Below are 20,610 nucleotides of genomic sequence, written 5' to 3' on the forward strand. Positions count from 1 at the left end.
TGCCAGCAATCCCCCATCTCTAGTCCTTTCCCTCCAAGCCTTTCTTTCTCCTTCTCTAATAGGCTGGAAACTCAGTCTGTAGCGTCCACCTGCTCCATGAGGCCCTCACTGGGAATTCTGTTTCTGGAACTTTCAGCGTACCTTATTTGAGCCACTGTCTGGTGGGCACGGTTTTGAAGTGACGCGCCTCGCTTCTTTGACTTGGGCCGCGGTGCACGGACCTCCACCGGCACTTACCGCCCTGGACTTCACTAGCGTTTGAGCTGTAGCTGTTCCTGTATTTACGAGCCATAAGGTCCTTTAGAGACAGGGGCTGGGCCTTTGTATGCTACACAGTGCATAACATAAGGCACAAAATAAATATTTGTGAAATGAGAAAACGAGAGGATGTAATCAAGTCTCCTGTTACTCTTTTGGACTTGGGAGCTTTATGCCCAAAGTGCACGCTTTTAAATCTGAAGGAGAAAATGCATTTCACCTCCTCTCCGTGATAGAAGGCAGCCCCCACCCACGCTGCTGAAGTTTCCAGACCATTTGACCACGTAGTCTCCACGCATGCACCCCACAGCCCTCTTTGCTTAGCGGGGTGGTTTTCCAATTTTATTTTAGCATCAGAACTCTGGGCTCAAATGAGAGATTTGACAAACCCCAAAGATAAGACAGCAAAAAAGCAATGAAGTGAGGGCGCCAGGCTTACACTCCCCTTTGCCCCTTTCAGCAACTTCTGACTCACCCACACTGCACCCCCAAGTGCCCCCCACCCCCAGATCCCTAGGCCGCCCACTTGCCTCCCACTTGGGCCTTCCTCTCCTTCCCTCCAGCCCAGCCCCCACTCCACTGCCAGCTGAATATTTTAACACTAGTCTGGCCTTGACATCCTTTTAATCTGTCACTCTTTGGTGCCATGAAGGCCGATCCCTCCTGCTGGCTCCCAGACACGGACACAACTAGCCACATACCCAACCTACGCTGCCCTTCTTGCCTCCACCTACATCACTGGCTTCAACTGGATCCCCTATAGACACCATGCTGTCTTCACTGCGGGGACTACCTGAGTCTGGGCTGCTCACCCACAGAGCCCTCCTCACCCTCTCCCTCTCCAAGGGGTCCATCATCCACCTCACCCCCACCCCCACCTCCAGCCACTTTCTTTGGATTCCCTCGCCTGGAGCTAACTTTCACCCGTGCCAAAATCCGGAGTCACCCCCAAACACTCCCTCTCCTCGGCCTCCCCCTGCACATCCAGCCCACCAGGACTTGGCCTCAGGAATGTATCTTAAACCCATGCCCCTCTCCTCCTCATGGGCACGGCCTTCTTTTGGATTCTTCCTTCTTTCCAGGATTTCCGGAAAACTTTCCAGATGGGTTTTCCTGCCTCACTAATCCACTTTGTCCCAAGCTGCAGGGCCATCCATCCAAAACACAGTGCCTCCCACGGCCATCCCAAATCTTTCAACAGCTCCCACTGGCTTTGTGTGAAGGTCCAAAGGTGAACACAAAAGGCTATTCAGGCTCTGTCCCTCTTCCTTCCGGGATCTCATCCCCTACCACGGCCCCAGGCTCAGCCAGCGGTTTGGTCTTCCCAAACCATCACCACTTTCCCATGGGGCCATCTCTCTCATCTCAGAGCAGACGGACATTCGGCCAAGATGGACAGAGTCTGTCGTTAAATACAGAAATGCATTGGAACAACGCGGTAAGCAGCCAGAGGTCCCAGCCCCCAGGCGTCTCCTGCTCCTCCCACCCTTCCACCCCCCACCGCCAGCAAAGGAAGGGTGGATGACGAGCCCAGCAAGTGGCCAAGTTGTTAAATACTTTGGCTCTCATCCCTGCACAGACCACCCTTCTCCTCGGCCCCGATATCCTATAATTCTCCCTCCTCCAGCCTACCCCTCTCTGCGTTCCCACAGAAACTTCTCTGTGCTTCTGTCCCACAACTTGTCCCGCTATATTGTGATTTCTTACTCACCTCTCTCTCCCTCCCACTCACCCAGGAGCTCCTTGGGAGCTAGAGCCACATCGCAGATGCTCAACTAGTGTTGGGTGGACTGGACCCTGTAGCGATCCAGAAGGGTCCCACCTCCTGAAAGCTCTCAACTCTTCTGGTTGTGGTGCTCACGATTGTAGACTTCTGCACACCTAGCTCTCCCCAAGACTTGCTTCGTGCAGAGCTAAGCACATACTAGGTGCTGAATAAATGCTATTTCTGAGGCTAATGCATGCTGCCCTTCCCCGCAGAATGAGGACATAACAGCCCTTCTTAGCTGAAATCAAGAGATCCAGCTGAAGCCAAGTAAACCAGGAACTAGCTGCCAAAAACAGCTAAGCACACTCATCCACACAGCTGGTGAGCCAAGAACCACTCGCTCCAGCTCTGCCTTGTAAAGGAGGAGCACTTCACAGTCCCCCTCCTCCACCCCTCTGGAAGCTTTTCCTCCTGCCCTTTGTGGAGATCCCAAATAAGACAGCCCAAAGCCAGCTAGAGAAAGATAAAGGAGTAGATCAAACAAGGCTCCTGTTTCAGCTACGTGGTGCTGTGTGTTTTTTAAAAGGAGAGAGAAAACAGAATCAAAAGAATGTCTTTTCTCTTTCAGAGACAAGCACGAGCGAAATCGCCCAAGCTTCCCCACCTTCAGCAGATTTCTCCTAACAGGCCTGGGAACACAGGGAGAGGGTGGATGAGGGTGGATGTCGGAGGGGAGGGAGGAGGGTTGGGAAGAAGGGAGGGAGGGAGCAGGGAGAAGGGCAGGAGGAGGGAAAGCAGGGAGGAGGGGAGGGAGAAAGACAGGGAGGAGGGGTGGGAGGAGGGCAGGGAGGAGAACAGGGAGGAGGGGAGGGAAGAGGGGAAGGAGGGGGCAGGGAGGAGGAGGCAGGAGGAAGGCAAACAGGGAGGAGGGAGGGAGGAGGGGAGAGAGGAGGGAGGGAGGAGCGGGGGAGGAGGGCAGGGAAGAGAACAGGGAGGAGCAAGGGAGTACGGAGAAGGAGGAGGGAGCACAGGGAGGGAAGTAATGCGGGGAAGCATGCAGGGAGGAAAGGAAGAACACAGGATCAGCAGCTACTACAGGCCAGGCCCTCGGCCAAGTGCTTTGCACGCGTCCTCTCCCTGAACCACGAAAACAGCCCTCCAAGCTTGGTATGGTTCGGTCTCAAAGCAGAGGGAACTGAGGCTTGGGAAGTCCTCTGGTTTGCCCAGTGGCCGAAGGCTCGCAGGAGGCAGAGCTGGAATGATAGGCCTGGAACTCTGGTTCTGACAGGCTCCTGGCACTGCCCCCTCTCCCCCTCCCCTGGGGTTTGCCCCAGCCCACAGCACCTCCGAGGCCTGCCTGCCGGCCGCCACCCTCCCCACCGTGGGCCTGGCGGAGCGGGTCCCCGCCCACGGTGGCTCCTCGTCCTCGAGGGAATTCGCTCAACACCCGCACGCGCACGTGTGCTCTTCACAAGGTCAGAGCTGACGATCAATAGTGGATGGGGGGGATTCAGGACCGCACCGTCTCCGTGCACCCAAGGCAAGTGGAGAACTAGGACGGCCCGTGGTTGGAGCGTCTGTCCCAAATGTCACCTACGCTGGCCAGGCCTCCCCTGGCTCCCCAACTAGCGCTGCCCCCCCATCCCCCACCTCTCTCTCTCTCTCTCTCAGACCCACCTTTAGTTTCTTTCTCCTTTCCCTTTACCGCATTCTGGAATGACTCTTACCCACGTGCTTCCTCGCACAGCACCTACCTGCCCCAATAGAATGGAAAGTCCAGCTGTGCCCTAGGCAAGGCAGGCTGTCAGGTGCGTGGCCTCCTCCAGACCCCTCTTCTGGAGGCGTCCCCATCACACAAGTCACTCAATGTGCCCTGCCTGACACACACGTGTGCCATGCTACCGAACGTGAAGCTAACTCCAGATGGACGTGGGGTCCCAATTCTATCAGCGTCTGTCTCTGAGAGATTCCTCCAGGAGCCAAAAGCATCCGCCCGGATCCCAAAGAGCTGCCGCAGAAGGGGGTGAGGGGCCCCCTGCAATCGGCTGCTCACCAGGCATGCCTGGTGCCCTGCTCTGCCTGCGAACGTCTTCCATCAGATAGAAGGAGGCACTGCCCCCGTGTCTCCACGAACCGGTCTTTTGAAGATCATAAGTATTTGGCCACAAGTTTAGACCGGCTCCCAGGGGAGGGGAGGCACTCTCAAGACTGCAGATTCCAGAGCCCTGAACTTCTGATTCTGATACTTCGTGGCCTTAATTTTGGATGTATTACTTCCTTCCCCCTGCAAAGTAAAAAGGAACTAAAGTCATCGTAACTGGGCACCTGGGTGACTCAGTGGGTTAAGCGTCAGAGTCTCAGTTTTGACTCACGGTTTGTGAGTTCAACCCCTGCATCAGGCTCTGTGCTGACAGCGCGGAGCCTGCTCGGGATTCTCTCTCTCTCCCTTTCTCTCTGCCCTCCCCGCATCTCTGTCTCTCTCAAAATAAATAAATAAACTTGAAGAAGAAGAAGAAGAAGAAGAAGAAGAAGAAGAAGAAGAAGAAGAAGGAGGAGGAGGAGGAGGAGGAGGAGGAGAAGAAGGAGATGGAATCCTACCTAGTTAGATGATGTAATTCTGGAAGTATTTCTTAGAGTTAATCAAAGGTTTGTCCCACAAAATACACAAAATCAAACAAAGTCTACTAACATCGCTCTTTACTCTTTTCATTCCCTCAAGGGCTGGGGGTATCATCCAGAATGGCACTGTATTTCTAAACTGCATTTCTCTCCCAAAATACATGAGCTGTTTTATTTGTCTGGCTTATGCAAGTGCCAGCCACAGCAGGATCCTCCTCTGTGTTTTCACCTAAGCAGCCAAGAGAGAACTCTGCCCTGACGTACCTGCTCCCCACTAAAGAACACTTTCTTGAATGCAACTTGACAACCCAATTCAACTCAGTCCACAAGCATTACATTTCCATTCAGTAAATCTGTGCCTCTCGGTCCACAATTAAGAAGGAAATATGGTGCGTGTACCCCCTACGTGTCCTGGCAGGAAGAAAAATGTTTATCGCTGGCTTAAAAGGAAAACTCCCAGCAAGCTAAGACCCAAAAGTCAGATCACGAGTAAAGAGTTTGCCCTTCTGTAAGTGGTTTCTGCCCCTGCCAAGCGTTCCTTCGTCCTGCTATTCACCTGGGGGACCTTCCCAGCTGTCTGCCTTCTATATGAACGGGAAATTCAAGGGTAAGAAGTAAGCCGCTGGAGTGATCTAGATGCAAATCCTGGCCCTAACTCCAAGACACTACCTGTCTGCACCCCATCTGAGCACACACCCAGAAGCTCGTCTCTCTCACCAGCTCTTCTGTTGGGGCTGTTGTAAATTCCACTGCCAAAGGCAGTTCCCCTGGCAGATGTCCACAATAGAGGAAGTGGCTAGTGTTTCTCTGGCCTGACCAGGCTGCGGGTCCTCCCGCGTGTGAGAAGCATCTGCCTTCTCAGCTCCACCGGCCAGCACTCTGCATGTGCCTCTTCCTCCAGTCCCCTCCTTCCCCCACCCCCTCGTCTGGGTCACGTTTCAAGTGCTTTTGGTTGCTGTGGCGTTTGCCTGCGAACGTTACATATTCAGCAACCTCTGGGCTCCTCTGTGCTTTTGTGCAAATAGGTTGGCTTCGAGCAAAGAACAAGCTGATCTCAACTGAAGGGAGCCACACGGCGAGCCAGCAGAATCAACAGTTCAACTGAAGTTGCAAAGGAAGAAGGCTGCCTCGTCCACGAGACCACACACCGCAAGGGGAGAACCAGGGTGCACCCTTGCAGGGGTAGCCTGGGGCAAATGCCAACCTCCCTGGGTCCGGGTGTCCCCTAAAATGAAGAGATTCGCTCCGACCTGATAGGGGTGTTCCGGGAGATGGCATGGGAAGAGGCATGTGCTTGGCTCAGTGACTGTGAGCTCTGTTTAGCAACCAAAACACACTGCTGAGGGGAGACCTGAAAATTATCCAAAGGAAACCTCCATCTGCAGATATTTCCAATCTGGAAGTTCAGAAAGGGATGCATATGCATATGTTTTCCATACACACACACACACACACACACACACACGCATACACACACAAAGTTAGCCTGTGTTCCTTTCATATTCCTTGGACTAAACAGTACCTACGTTAATAATGGTAATATGGCTGCCGCTAAGTGAGCACTTACTATGTGCCAAGCGCTGTACTAGGCACTTTATCTACACGCCTTTCATCTTCAAAACAGCCTTTGGGGAAATGACTAGGACCCCCTCGCAGAGATGGGCATCTGCGACAGAGACGAGAAGTAACTCACCACGGAGTACACAGTGGTTAGCGGCAGATCCCAGAGACCCGCTTCGGGGCCGTCTGACATTCGCAGCCTGGTTCATATCGCCGCCGCCCCCCCACCACCCATGCAGGTAGGGAGTGTCCATCCAGCGGGGTCTTCTGCTTCCCGGACGCCGAGTGTTATGGAAAAGGGCAAAAGTAAGTTTCAGTTCAGGGAGAGGAGGTGGACTTCTCCTCGTTCGAGCAGCCAGTCTGTACTGACCGCCCGCACATTCTAACAGAGCCGCCCCGATCCCTGTCCTGCCTGGGGAACCCCCCTCCCCACCACGTGGCAGCCCCCCCCAGAGTGCCCAGGGCTCTCTGGTCCAGCGGTGTGACCTCTCTCCAGCGCGCAGAGACAGCAAGTGTGCTGAGGGAGCGTGGGACACCCTCAAAGCACAGCCACACACCAGGCCTAATTAGCTTAGTTTTACCTCCGCTGCTCCTCCCAGCGGTGTCCAATCCCTGCAGCCAAAAGGCTAAGAACCTGGCTGCCAGCATCTCTGCAGCGGCTTCTCAGAGCCTGTTCGTAATTCATTTTATAAAGGGCCTTGGCTCCCCAGGTCCATTCCATGTGCCTGATTCAGGTGAGATCATGACAGGAATCATTGCCAAAGCTCGGTCCAGTGGAACAAGCGCTCGCCGGCATGTGCCCGTGTGTGCACGTGTGTGTGCGTGTGCACATGTGTGTGTGTGCACGTGTGTGTGTGTGTGTGTGTGTGTGTGCACGCGCGTCAGAGAAAGAGAACGAAGGCTCCTTAACACGCCGAAAAGCCAACCAGTGAGGTTCTCGGGCTTTTGAGATCCTGGACTGGCCTGAAAGCCTAGTTTTTCTTTCAGTAATTCACTCGATGAACTGAGTGCCTTTTGAGTGTGTCAGACGCTGCCCTGGGCACTGGGGACTTAGAAATTACCCAGACACGTGATCTCTGACCTCCAGGAACTTACCATTGAACGCGGAATCTACACATGGAGATGACAGCACAGGTCATTAGGGCTGTGAAAGGAATTAGTATAAGCTGCTAGGTGAGTACAGAGAAGGAATATCTCAGTCAGTCTTTTAGACTCAGTCTTTTTATGCAGATCAGCAAGATTCCATAAAACCCACCAAAAACTCAGAACTTAGCACAGAGCCTGGCATGGTGTAGGCACTCAAGCCAATATTTTTGGATTAAAATGAGTTGACGCTCTGTAAACTAAGAATTAGCTAGTCCAAAAGGGGAGGTTCATATTTGTATCAGCTAGGAACGCGTTTGCCTACATCTCGTAGCTTTAACGACTGAGAGTTTATTTTGCTCACAGAATAAGAAATCCAGAGTTAAGTTGCAGTTGGTATTGGCCCGGCATCTCGGGGATGTCAGAAGTAGCATCTCGGTGATTCTCTTGATTTTTTCCTCATGGTCACAAGATGGTTCCCCTAGCTCCAGACATCACATCTATCTCCAAAGCACAAAAGAAGAGTGTGGCATGGCATCAATTTTGGCCTCTCTTTTTAAAGAACATCTTCTCCCCAGATTCTTGCTCACATCTTGGTCAGACCTTGCTCCATGGTTTCTCTTAACCACCAGAGAACCCAAGAAAGGTAGGAATTTGGGGTTCCATGGTGAAGGCAGGCATGAGAGATAGAAGTTGGGATGATGGGCTTTAGATGAGCTAACCACCAGAGTCAGCCATAGCATTCCCAAGTTCATTTTTCTTCAACACTGCCTGTTTTCATCTACTACCCATTCGGCCCATTAACATTTATTCTGTGTCGTCTTCGTTAGCTTCTACGTGAGGCCCAAAGTCTCTGCCTTCAGATACAGACACATCACGGTTTTGTCTTAGAACGAGCAAATTGACGGGAATGGGCCAAGAGAGGGTAGGGAGAGCTTTTTCTGGAAAAGTCTTCTCCCTCTTCATGTGCCTTCTCCCTCCCATCCTCCTCTCTGTCCGGTTCCTCAAGTCCTACCTACCCTTTTTGGTTTTTATTTTTAATTTTTCTAAAATACGCCTATCATAAAAGCCACCATTTAACTAGTTTTAACTAGAGTATAGCTCAGCAGTGCTCTGTTCGCATTGCTGGATGACCAACCTCCAGAACTCTTTTCATCTCGTAAAACTGAAACCAGTACCCGTGAAACAACAGCTCCCCATCCTCCCTCCCCCAGCCTCAGGCAGCCACCTTTCCACCCTCTGTGTCCGTGAATTGGACTATCCCAGGTACCTCAATAAATGGAATCGGGCGGTACGTGTCCTTTTGCAACCGGCTTGATTCACTTAGCATAACGTCCTCGAGGCTCGTCCATGGTGTAACAGGTATGAGAAATCCCTTCCGTTTTAAGGCTGTATAATATTCCACTCTTCCTCTGTACCGCATTGGGTTCATTCACCCACCCATCAACAGGTAAAACGTACCTGTTTTAATCAGACAAAAGTGCTTCCTTCCATGATGACCGGAACGCTGTAGCCCTCGGCAACCTTTTGCAGTGTGGTTACTGTCTCTGTGAAAAGTAAAGGAACATGTGTGTTGAAGCTACTGACACCGTTTCCTGTTAGTCAAATTCATTAATGTACGTCATGTGTCCAAAGAATATATTCACAGTCCCCACCTCCAGGGCCTGGTAATCAGACGGTTCGCAACTACGTGCTCATACCTGCTGTTAAAATACTCCCAATAGAATCACCCCGATCCCTTGAATGACCCTGCCTCCCCGACCCATGCCCCGAGAACCCCCCCTCCATCATCTTGAAAATCAAAAAGTCAACGTGGACTAGTTGTTAAGTGTTTTTAATACCCACGCTACTTGCATCATAAAACCGTTGTGATAATTAATTGCGATAACACCTATAAAGTACTTAACATAGTGCCTGGAACCAGTAAATAATAAAATTTTGCTCTCGTTACATTCTGATTGTCGTAGGACACTTAGAGATGATGCACTCTAAATCACGGGCAAAGAACTTGACAACACTTTTTGGGAAAATATTCTCTCCGAACAATGTTTCAACCACTCGGCTTTGGGGAATTTGTTCCTGGCCTAAGACCTCTGTCTCCTCTGCACTGAGTGGGAGTATTTGCTAGAAGTTCGAGGGGACACCCCGCTGGCTAGTGAGAGGAGGTTCTGGGAGGTGGGCACGACCGGCCTGGCATCCTGACTTGAAGGCTGTGAATCCCGTACGAATCTCATTTATTTCTCCAATGCTCTCTGTTCTAGCTTGGCCATTCTCTAGACATAGTGGGGGACGGGGTGGGGGGGGGGGAGGGGGGAGGGGGATGTGAAAAAGTAAGAATTTCTTTAGGGCTCACCGATTTTTCTTCAGCTTTATAAACAGTTACAGTGGGTGGTGTGTTTTGTCTGTTTCGTTTTGCTTTTCAGTAGGAAATTTTTCTTACCTCCCCCGGGCCATCCACATGCCCATGCGCACTGTGCAGCCCAGTGTTCAACTGTGGTCACCGGTGACACCAAACCTGCTCACTTGTTTGCCTACGCGATGCCAAAACCATCGACTTGGCTCAGTGTTTCATACTCAGCCAGCGGTCTCGATGTCGTCCCCACCCCTGCCTCTCAGAACAAAGACTCAGCCTGTGTGTCTCAAAAAGGACCTTGAGGGGCACCTGGGTGGCTCAGTTGGTTGAGCGTCCGCCTTCGGCTCGGGTCATGATCTCACAGTTCGTGGGTTCGAGCCCCACGTCAGGCTCGACGCTGACCGCTCAGAGCCTGGAGCCCGTTTCGGATTCTGTGTCTCCCTCTTTCTCTCTGCCCCTCCCCCCTCCTCTCTCTCAAAAAATAAATAAACGGCCACAACCACAAAAGACCTTGAATTCAAACTCGAATCTGCCTGGACTCATCTTTGCTGAAACTGTGACTTCTTTGCCTTTCGCTCTCTCCCTCTGTGCTGCTGATTAAAATTTTAAAGTTCCCCCGAAAGGTGAGTCAAATCCATAGAAGGAAACATGTCACAGAAAGGAGTCGGGAGGGTTCTGCCAGCAGGTCTAACCAACGAAAAATGCTACACGCCAACCAATGCATGAGGGTGGCCTTGGTGTAATAAGAACAGAGAACCTTCAGCCCGAGTGACACCGTGGTCTGCCCTGCACCACCGTGGGGCGTAAGTAACGTGCCTGATAAAAGAGCAGGGAGCCTGGAATGATCTGATAAGGAGCAGGTCCCACCGCGGAATCTTAAACAGAGCAGGGACATGATCAGAATGGTGATCGGGACTCCCTTCCACGGGCCGGTGGATTGGAGAAGGAGAGGACAGCCGGGACAGACACTGCAGCAATCCGCCTGAAGGGGACGACGGATCCTGACCTCTGTCGGGCGACAGCCGGAAGAGATGCTACTGACAGTCTGCAGAGGAAACTTGTAGGGAAAAACCAAGACTTGAGGACTGTCTGAAAGGGGGTAGGGAAGTCATTGGAATCAGAGTTACAAGTGCCGGGTGTCTCCTGTAAGGAACAAAGAGCTCAGTGGGACTCACAGAAGGTGTCTGAATCGGGGCTCTCAGAAAACAGTTGAACGCAAGGGGCCGGAGCCTGACATCTGAAAAGAGGAGCCAAGGAGCTCTCTGAACTCAGGCTAATGAGAATATAGTCTGCTGTCTAAGTTTGGAGCAGCAAGTCTAGCCCAGTCCCCAGCGGTAGTAACAGCCCACAGGTGATGAGACAAAAATGGGTAAACGTGGTAAAAACTTGTCTTGAAGGCAATGGGGTCCCGGTGCCAGCTCTCACCAGGAATTTTGCACATCCATTATTAAAAATCAAGTTATATGCACTTACGGGGGCTCCTGGGTGGCTCCGTCGGTTAAGCGTCTGACTTCGGCTCAGGTCACGATCTCACCGCTGGTGGGTTCGAGCCCCGCCTCCGGCTCTGTGCTGACAGCTCGGAGCCTGGAGTCTGCTTCGGATTCGGTGTCTCCCTCTCTCTCTGCCCCTCCCCTGCTCATGTTCTGCCTGTCTCCCCAAAATAAGTAAACTTTTTTTTTTGATTTTTTTAAGTTACATGAACTTGCAGTTAAATAAACTATATTAAAAACAAAGGCAATAAGCCTTTAAACCTCATCACTTCCTAATTATTTTACTTCGTTTTACTGTTACTACTATCTGTGCTCTTGAGGTCGTTTATGTGGGTTGGATCGATAGTGTGCCAATGCTATAGAACAGTTAGGAAGAGGCATCTCTTCCTAACTCTGCGTTTCGTGATGTCACTTTAGTCGCTGGCAATCAGACGCGATGGGATATTTACACCATGGAAACGGAAATGCTGCATATTGGCCCGTCCATTTCAGGCCCTGGGAGGCAGCCTCCGGCTGGGGTGGAGGCTGGGTGGAAGCCGGGCACGGGCGGGGTGTTCGTCCTTCAAGTAAGGGCCATGCCGCCCCAGTGCCTGCCTCCGCTAAGGCAATACTCAGTCCTGGGAAGCCTCCTCTATTGCCACGCAACCTCCGGCTTTTGGGGTGCCAGACTTGGGGTGGCAAACGGACCTTCCATGGCTTACATTTGGTGTCCTCGGCATCTCCAAAGTCTATCCAGGTCTTTCTTTCATTTGTAGTTGAAAGAGCCTTCCTTAGGCAGATTTCCTGCTGCTAACTGGGCCCCTGCAAAGATCAAGCCCCTGGCTTCAATTAAGTTCCCAGAGATACGTGGTCAGGGCCTGTCAAGAGACGGCAGACGCCCCCCAGTCCCTACACCTTGTCAGTTCATAACAAGTGGCTTTCCCCCAAGAAACCTGGTTAACTGTCGTTGAAGGACAAAGGAGTCACCAGAGGGCAGCTTAATAGGCCTTTTAAAAAGTTAGGTGGAGGGGCGCTTCGGTGGCTCAGCCGGTTAAGCATTGGCCCCCTGATTTCGGCTCGGGTCACGATCTCACGGTTCCTGAGTTTGAGCCCCGTGATGGACTCTGTACTGACAGTGAGAAGTGAGAAGCCTGCTGGGAATTCTCTCTCTCTCCCTCTCTCTCTGCTCCTCCCATGCTGGCCCTCAAGCTCTCTCTCTCTCTCTCTCAAAATAAATAAATAAATGGGCCCCTGGATGGCTCTGTCGTGAAGCATCTGACTTCAGCTCAGGTGAGGATCTCCTAGTTCGTGAAGTCAAGTCCTGCATCAGGTGAGCTCGTGTCCCGCTTCAGGTAGAACACGAGCCTCAGGTGAGCCCCCGTTCTCTCTCTCTCTCTCTCTCTCTCTCTCTGCCCCTCACTCACTTGCACCTTCTCTTAAATAAATAAATAAATAAATAAATAAATAAATAAATAAATAGTTAGGGGGAGCTGTTCCAGGCTCAGGAGAGGGTTCTGGAACCCCAACCCCACCACCCTCACTGAGCACACCCCTCCATCTTCCCTGCTGCCTCCTGTTTCTGCACTCACAGCTCACCTCCCTGCTTCCGGTTTGGCGCCCCCCTGTGCGCCCTATCTGTCCTCCACAGGGCGGGCACCAACAGGCTCACCGCCCCCGGGGGTGCACAGTCGGGGCTGGTGCACCTGGCCCCCAAGGGCTCTCTTACTGCTGTCACCAAGCCCCATGTCACCCACATGCCCCACGGACTCTTATTCATAGCAAGACCTTCTTCTCAGCATTTGCTTTGGTCCGGCACACAGTAAGCACTCAATAAAAGGTTGATTGAACAAATAGACGACATCCGAGCCTTGGCGTGTTGGCACTCGCAAGAGTCTAGTCTCGAAGAAGAGGTCAGCGGTTTCAGAGCAGCTCCCTCACTGTGTGGCCTCAGGATTCTCCCCAAAGTGACAGCTTATAAACCTTCTCTATGTATTAACTTATTTAATCCCCACAAGCACTCTATGAGGAACACACTGTTGTGGTTATTACTGTTATCACTTTTTTTTTTTTTAGGTAGGCGCCACGGCCAGTGCAGAGCCCAATGCGGGGCTTGAACTCACCACCCTGAGATCAAAACCTGCGCCGAGATCAAGAGTCGGACGCCTGGGGCTCCTGGGTGGCTCAGTGGGTCGTGCGTCCTGACTTGGGCCCAGGTCACGATCTCTCGGTTCATGAGGTCAGCGCAGAACCCACTTCAGATCCTCTGTCCCCCTCTCTGCGTCACCACCCCCCTCTCCCGCTTGCATGCACGGACTCTCTCTCGCTCTCTTGCTCTCTCTCAAAACTAAACAGACTTAAAAAAAAAAAAAAAAAGTCAGACGCTTATCTGACTGAGCCACCCAGGCGCCCCACTTTTTTTTTTTTTAACAGAAGGGACAACCGAGGCACAGAGAAGTTAAATAATTTGGATAAATACAAAAATCAAGCTTTGCGATCTCACACTTAACCAGCAGGCTATATGGCACACCAGTGGCTTAGCACAAGGCCAGACATGCTCTAAGTGCTCAAGAGACATGGGCCTCCCGCAGACCACGGCTTCGGGGAGCCCCAACACTCAAGTCACTTTCCCGCATCCGGGAGAGCGCCCTCCCTGGTGGATCTATCACGCAGAGCAAAATCTTCTAACATCTGCGTCACTTCTGGCATCGCTGGGGCGGTGTCGTTCACAAGGGGGAAGCAGCTTGGGGTGTCATAAAAATGACCCCGAAGGAGGATGACAGGACAAGGCCAGCGGCACGTCTCCAGAGCTCCGTCTCCCCACCTGTAAAACCGAGCGGAAATAAAGGCGCAGACTACCTCACCGTGTTGTTCTCAAGCTTAAATGAGGTCAGAAATGTCAAAATGTTTTGTAAATTATGGAAGCTGTTAAAGATACGAGTTCACAGGGGAAAGCGGGGCGGGGAGCGGGGTGGGGGGGTTCTGGTGTGAGTGGGGGTGATTGTGAGGTTGTTCAGAGGCCCACCCCTCCCCACACTCCTCTCCCTTCTCCTCCCCTTCGTTCAGCCGGAGCACAGGGCCGAGGAGCAGCCTGTAGGTCTATCTCTATGTACAAATAAAACTCAAGATTTCTGTGCTGGGAGTTGCTACGGACCTGAATGTGTGTCCCACCCCACCCCCCACCTCATTTCCTATGTAGCATTAAATCCCAATCCCAAAGTGATGGTATTTGGAGGTGGGGCCTTTGGGAGGGGATTAGGTCATGAGATTAATGTCCTTACTTAAAAAAAAAAAAAAAAAGCCACAGAGAACTTCCTACCCCTTCCGCCGTGTGACCCGTAAGGAAGGACACAGTGAGAAGACCACCATATATGGACCAGGAAGCAGGCTCTCACCAGACCCCAAATCTGCCAGCACCTTGATCTTGCCTGCACCCAGCCTCCGGAACTGTGAGAAATCCGTTTCTGTTGTTTCTAAGCCCCCGGGCTCTGGTATTCTGTTATAGCAGCCCAAATGAACAAAGACGGGCGTTTTATTACAAATTATTTTAAATTGACATGATTTTCAAAAGCAGATCCAAAAGCCATATAAACTATTTCATCCTGGACACCACCATGAAAAAAGAACTCCAAAAAACTAACACACACACACACACACACACACACACCCCTCGAACCCTTATTTATAACTAGAACCAGTTCCTACTCACTCCATATAGGGGGTTTTGCTTGTTTGCTTGTTTGTAATGCAGAGCCATTAGTTGCTTGTTTTATAGGGTCTGAATTGCTAAGAAAAGCTTTTATGGGCAGATAGGGATGGGCTTGGCAGCCTGACTTCACAAGGCAGACCTGAACATTTGCATTTTCTGGCTTTTATCGGCCTAAGTTCACCAACTAAAGTCCTAGTCAACAAGCTTTTTACATTTGAATAGGTTACAAAGTGTTTATAGGTCTGAGCCCTTCCAAGACAGTAGTTAATTGGCCTCCCAAACAACAGCGGGAGAGTCTCATTATCCTGATTTAACAAAGGAAGACACTCCATCCGGAGAAGTTAAGGGACTGGATCCAGGCCCTTGCGCCGAGTCTGATCATCATTGCCTTTGGTACCCTTATTGTAGTCACTGATTTTTAACATCCAGGGAGGGCACTGCAACAATCTGTCCTTTTCCTCCAGGAGCTCATAGATTAATAGACCTTTGACGTGACCATTTCTCAAAGAGCTAAGTAGGTAATAAAACATAAATATTTATGGAAAGCAATACTCTGGTACCTCAGGCCTTCATCCTTCATTAGAAGAAATCAAAGGAACCGAATCCAGAACCATGAGACGTCACCCCTGTGCTGGGTCTCAGTTTCCCCATCTGTGGTAGAGAGAGAGTACCAGCTGACCAGGTCTTCCTTCCTAAGGTCACTTCTTAAACAGGTGAATTCCCAGGCACCTGCATGAAGTGTTGGGGCGGGGGGGGGGGGGGGGGGGGGGGGGGGTTGGTGCAGGCAGGATCGGAGTCTGGAAAATGTGGGAAGTGCCGTTCTAACTAAGGATCCGACAGCAGAGGATGGAAAGCTTCAGGGATAAATGTGGCGACGGCATTGTCATTGTTGGATGTGGCCCTCACAGCTGCTGACCCAGAAATATGGTTTATTTTTAGAAGTTTGGACAAAGCCAGAGCCCGACAGACCACTTATCTCATAGAATTGAATCCAACTAAGCGCCTTGAATGGATAGCAACACGGTCACCTCATTAGGACTGTGACGAGGTGCCTTTTTCTACCGGACACCATCTGCCCAAACGTAGTCAGAAGGGCATAAAGATGAGGAACGGCCCAAGCCAAACTGCTTGGGCTGCAGACGACCTGGGACAACTAACGTACCTTCCAGTTTCCTCATCTGTAAAGTGCAATTAACACGCGGCAAGGATGAATTTCGAAAACATGATGCGAAGTGAAAGAAACCAGACCCAAAAAGCCACGTCTCCCATGATTCCGCTTACATGAAGTGTGCAGAGTGGACCAATCCACAGAGACGGAATCCGGATCAGTGGTTGCTGGGGGCTGGGGAGATGGGAAGTGATTGCTTAACAGGTACAGGGTTTCCTTTCTGGGTGATGAAAGTGTTCTAGAACTAGGCAAGTAGCGATGCACCACATTGTACCACATTGTGAATGCGCTAAACGCCAGGAAATCATACGCTTTACGATGGTTACGATGATGAATTGTAGGTTATGCATATTTTACCGCAATTTTTAAAAATGCAGTGAACAATCGCTTGTCCCCAACCCCTCTCCCCATCCAGCAGGGAGGGAGTCCGGAGCCAACGATGGCAATGAAAGTGGTGTCTGGGTGGGCAGGCGTCAGCTATTATGCCCTCCACCAAACAGGCATCTTCGAACCAGACTGATTGCTCATATGCCCGCCAGGATATCTCCCTCCATAACCAAACTCCCCACATGCATGTGCCTTACCCCGTGCATTCTTTTCTTCTTCTAAACTACCAGAAAACCGAGGCTCAGAGAGGCTCAGAGCTTGTAAGTGACAAAGCCAGGTTTGAATCCAGGTCGGGGACCAAAACCTGAGCTCTTGCTATTATAAGACGCTGCCTCCTGAGAGCAAAGATAGTAATGTTTATGAATATACATGTACTTTCTGTACTTTCTACACTTCACTAAAGGCTTCCAAACTCTTTACCCTTATTCTCGTAATAACCCTGTGAAGTAGGTGTTATCTCCAGAAATGTGTTTTGGGATTTGCTTTGTTTTTATGAACCCTGGATTGCGAGCCAAAAATGTTCCCATCAGATATGGAAATCCTGACCCCCTCCTCACCCTGAGTCCCCAGCTGAGCTACTGCACATTAGCTCAATTAAGTGCATGTTTCTCTCCTAAGGAAAAGTCTGAAAGAGAACAGAAGGGGGGAGAAAGGCTACAGACAAGAAACTCATGGGAACATGATGTATTAAGACTTCTTTCATTAAGTTAATATTTATCGAGCATGTACTATGCATGCTTCTAGGCATATTTAGGACACGGTAGATAAGGTGGATACCTGACTTCTGACCTTGTGAAACTTGGAGCCTAATGCAGTATTTGTTATTTAAACCAGAGGGATTACCTAGAAAGCTTTTTAAGATAGAGATTCCAGGGCCCTGCCCCCAGAGATTTAAAAAAAAAAAAATTTTTTTTAATGTTTATTTTTGAAAAAGAGAGACAGAGTGCTAGCGGGGGAGGGGCAGAGAGGGAGGGAGACACAGATTCTAAAGCAGGCTCCGGACTCTGAGCTATCAGCACAGAGCCCAATGTGGGACTCGAACTCACAAACTGCAAGACTTGACCTGAGCTGAGGTCAGACGCTTAACCGACTGAGCCACCCAGGCACCCCCACACACAACTAAATCTTATCCCTCAAGTGCTAATCACTCCACGTGGGAACAGGAAGAATCCCATAAGACATTGTGGTTCTGCCATCACGAAGTGAAAACAGTTGCCTGTACCATCAAAGCCACCATTTGGAAGAACTCCATTACCACAGGATTCTGTACCTTTCGGCAAAAAATTCAATAAAAAACGAGACACACCCTCTATGTATTTGTACTATAAACCATAACCATCGAATCAACTTGAGAAAGGGGAAAAAAAAAAAAAAGCAATCCTGATTCCAAAGAAATTGTGCTAAAACCTGCAATGCCAAGTTAACCAGAAGACATTTCTCTTGTAAGGCCATGAACCTGTATGTGCCTCTAATGCCTTATAAATAAATAATGGACATAAAAATAGCAATAATGAACTTGGAAAAATACTAGCTAATTTACACCATAATAGAAATACCCAGGGATCTTTAACAATTGAAGGACGGATGCCAGCCTCCCTAATAAGTACACCGAGCCATATGATTCCACATGTGAGTGTAATTTCTAAATTGCAGTGTACAATTCAGAAGGGTGTATGCTCTCTGAAAGGCAAAGAAGTATTTATATGAACGCTATTACTCAGCGGCATCATCCCCTGATGAGAAAAATCAAAGGAATTATTGGAACAATGTATTCCTTGAGGCCCGGGAGCCAAACGTCGCAGGAAAAGGCTATCATTAATTTTTATGCAGTTGCAGAGATCAACCGATGCTCTATGCCACACGAAGCACACAGAGGTGCGAGCCTTTTGTGTGAGTGGCCTCTCTCCCTGCACCCCGTGTGGCTAAGAGAGCCGCCACCGCTATGCATCTGTGTCCCGGAAAAGCTCTGTCCCGAGGCTGGCTGTTGGTTGACACTGGGAATGATGGGGTCAGCTGCTGCGGATGGGTGGGTCACCGCACACCAGTGTCGCCCTCCCAAAACCCAAATCTGATATCCTCTGATGGAGTCTGAGTTCCTCATTCTGACCTGTGGGATCCTCCACCCACCCGGGTAGCTGTATTTTTAGCCATTTTCACTACTCTTCACCTATTTTCTTATGGTCCATCTTAAACTCCAACGCTTTTGAAATATCTTGAGTCTTCTAACATATCTTGCTACAGTGGTTCTCAAACGGGGACAGTTTTGCCACACATACCCTCCCACACACCTCGACGGACACTCAGAAAGCCTCAAGACATTTTTGACTGTCCCAAGTAGGGATGCTACAAACTTCTAGCAGCTGGAAGTCAGGGATGCTGCTGGACATCCTGCAGTGCCCAGGACAGTCTCCTACAAAAAGGAATTATCCGGCCCCGGTTGCCGATAGGGCCACCGTTGAGAGACTCTTCCTTGGTAAATTGTACTAATGGCCCCAAATCTTCACCTGTCCTTATACCCGTACCCTAAGCCCTTTCATTTTGCACTGTTCTCCCATCACTGATACACCTGCACCCCCGCCCCTTGACTCGATTCAGCCATGTGACTTGCTTTAGCCAATAGAGTGTGGCAGAAATGACGGTGTACGTGTCTCCACGTGTCTCTTGCCTCGGCCAGTGCCATGATAAAGATATGCTAGTGATCCAGAACCAGGAGAAGGATGAGAGACACATGGAACGGAGCTGGTCCCCAACGAAGCCCAGTCCACAGGCAAACCCTTGAGAAACAATGATCATTGTTGTAAGCCCCCAGGTTTGGGGGTGATTTGTTTTGCAGCAATAGCTAACTCTTACATACACAATGCTGCTTGTGCTTTTGTACCAGCTGCTTAGAAAGCTCCCTACCTTCACCTCCATCTTACTTGGAAAACTGCTACTAATCTTGCAAAGTAAAACTCAGGGATCCTGAAATCCTTCTTGGATCCCCTGCAGATAAATAATCAATACCTCCTCTTCGACACACTTTTACTGTTGTACTGTGCTATGTGTATTAACTTGTCTTTCTCTCTCACTAGATGGTGAACTCCTCAAGGGCAGAGGTTTTGTCTCAACCCTCTGGCCCCAAGGCAACACAGCAATTAGAGTGGACATTCAGGAAATATTTATGGAATGTGAAGGGACGGACCAGAAGGCTGGGGGAGGGTGATTATCAAGGATATTTATCAGCTTTGGCTCTCACACTGCAATGTGCCTGGAACCTAGCCCAATCCCTGTGACAAAAGGAGAAACTGTTGGCTCCAGCCTGCAGTCTGGATTTCCCTGCCAATCAAAGTTGTCATGGAGAGGAACAGCCTCTGCCATTACTGTTTAGCACAATGCAACTGTTTAGAGGAGAGCCTTACCTTCAGGAAATTCCAATGAGCCTGTTTTATTGTTACCCTCCAACAGTAATGACTCCCATGGGATTAAACAGAGTGTAAAGTAATTGCTAAAACATCCCCTGCTGTGGACAGAGAAGGCTGAACAAGACATAATGCTCTCACTTCACTTGGGAGGGAGGGGAGTCACTCATGGAAACTAAGTGTGGTATTGGAGCCTCACAAGGTAGGAAGAGGGAACCAAGGGAGGAAAGATACAGGGTCATGCAGAAGAAAGAGTCCAAACTTGGGAAACAGACCGTCTTGGATTGAAATCTCAACCACACTTCAGGTCACTTCATGCTTCTGAATCTTGGTTTGCTCCTCTGCAAAACGGGGACATAAAACACATCTCCTCTAAAGGTTGTCATGATAAAAGAGATAACACAACACGCATGAAAACCTGGTGCAAAAAGGCTCAGTAATTTTGGTCCCTTCTCCTCCTGTGGAAGTTTGGAGTAAAAACATATCAGAACAAATACGTAAAAATTAAGGGACCCCAGCCAAGAAAACATAAGCTCCAAAGAGATCGTCTTACCAGAAAATCGAGTAGGAAACAACTCAGTGGGAATTAGAGGGCACTAGAAACCTCCTTCCCACCAACAGAGAGCCATGTGGCTGGATTCTGGCTGGGAGGCAGTAATTCTCAACTGTGTTTCTCTCGCAAAGATGGTTCCACGAACAGATGACCTGCACAGTCAGAGAAGGGTCCTGTGCTCGGAAGGGTTTTGTGCTTGGTTTAATAGCCTGCTGTTACTATCTTGAAATTCTTTACAATATTTAAACGACAGGTGCCAGATACTTATTTTGCACTGGGCCCTGCGATTTGAAAGCCAGTTCTGTGCTCTGGTCCTTCAGTCGGAATGGATAAGGGGTGGGATATCTT

Source organism: Panthera leo, chromosome E3 (assembly GCF_018350215.1).
Source record: "Panthera leo isolate Ple1 chromosome E3, P.leo_Ple1_pat1.1, whole genome shotgun sequence".
Taxonomy (NCBI): domain Eukaryota; kingdom Metazoa; phylum Chordata; class Mammalia; order Carnivora; family Felidae; genus Panthera; species Panthera leo.